At 44.6% G+C, this 1,646-nt stretch overlaps 1 protein-coding gene across 1 annotated transcript in view; it reads right to left on the reverse strand.

Moving 5' to 3' along the window:
• VIPR2 (vasoactive intestinal peptide receptor 2) overlaps positions 1-1,646 on the reverse strand; it is a 136,387-nt gene that overhangs the window by 29,426 nt on the left and 105,315 nt on the right. The window lies entirely within an intron of this gene.

Consider the following 1,646-nt stretch of genomic DNA (forward strand, 5'->3'; position numbering starts at 1 on the left):
CACCCCCCGTGCAACCGTGACTGGTTTTTAGATCCCAACCCCACAACCAGCCAACCTCCCTTCTGCACTCTGGACCCACCAGCCCCTTCCACACCAGCACCCCCCTGCCATCCTGATCCCACCTATCCTTCCCCACCCTAAATTAGTTACACTGCTTTCCCTAGCGTGGATCTCAGAAGTAGTGAATGGCTGCTTGTGTCCCTCTTGGTCTATGATCACACAGCTTAAAGCAAGCCACATGAATGTAGAAAGGGTGTGGTGAATGGCTGTACACACCCACAATTTGTGCTCATTTCTATTGCTAATGACTCACTAGATCTCCTCAGTGAATGGTTCTTTGTTACTTGTTTGGAAAGCAATCCGTGTCTCTTGACTTTCTTTAACCTTCCTTATCCCAGGACAAGTTATTCAGAAATTGTGATAAAATTGCACTGATTCCGCTAATGCTCTTGACTCCTCTTCAGTCTGGCTTAAGCATAAACATTGTTTTATTTTTATCAATTGACTTCTTCTAGTGATGGGCAAAGTTCAGGTATCTATGCTAGATTCTTTTATGTATGAAATTGTTAGTAGTGCTAACCACAAAGTACTGTTGAATTGCCTATAGTTTAGTATTGAATTAGCTGAGATATAGGAAATTTCTCCTGAATTGATCTACTCCTTCTTTCTAGAGAGATCCCAAAAGATAAAGCTGGGGGATTTTTCATCTGCTCCGAGTATGGGATTGTGAAAAGTTCTCTTTCATTACTCCTGTTTTGTAAGTACATATATGGCCCTTGGAGTGAAAGGGCTCAGGCCCTGACACTATCACTCAGAGAACATATGGCCAGAACCATGCCCGGGGGGGGGTGCGAATTAGGGTGACCACCCTGGGCCCTGTGTTTTGGGGGGGCCCTGTGGACAGTGCCATATAGGCTGCATAGACAGCGCCATCGGCATGTGCTGAGGGCACCATGCGCCGCTGGCTTTGCTCTCCAGCTGCTCACCACTGGCAACCCCTCCCCCCTCTCCATGCTGTGGCCACTCACCACCCAACATACTTCCCACACAAGCCCTGCACAGGCTGATATGCCCCGGACCCTACCCACCCTTAGAGTCGGCCCTGCATATGGCTTTATAACATGCTTTTGCAGTTATATAAATGAAACTGGATGATGTATATTTTTACTTTCTCACCACCCACTGGTTGTTGGGACTTAGATGAAAAAGAGGAAGTTGGCTGAGGTGCAGGTTAGAGAACATAAAGGTAATAACACCAGGGAGATAGGTGCTAATGAACCTCCTGCTTGTGGTGTGACTGGAAGAAACAATATATAACTATACTGACAGGACAGTCCTGACCTTTTCAAAATATATGAGTCTCCAATTACTCCAAAAATCTTGGGTAGTATCATTAGCTAGAAGTACATTTTTCCCCCATCTCTGTTTTAATAGAGTGTTAAATGATAGCATTTTTCTTCAGTATCTCACCACAGTCATGCAATTTTCAGCTCCCAGGTAAGTTTAAGAAATAACACTTCTTGGGATCACCCAGAAGCTTCAGAAGCTCATTACTGTCCATTTCATTTGCATTAACAAGCTTCCATTTTTTTTCAGCTGTAATTCAAGGTGTTTCATAGTTTCATAGATTTAGGGTCGGAAGGGAC

Source organism: Gavialis gangeticus, unplaced genomic scaffold (genome assembly GCF_001723915.1).
Source record: "Gavialis gangeticus isolate Ggan-Ray unplaced genomic scaffold, GavGan_comp1, whole genome shotgun sequence".
Taxonomy (NCBI): domain Eukaryota; kingdom Metazoa; phylum Chordata; order Crocodylia; family Gavialidae; genus Gavialis; species Gavialis gangeticus.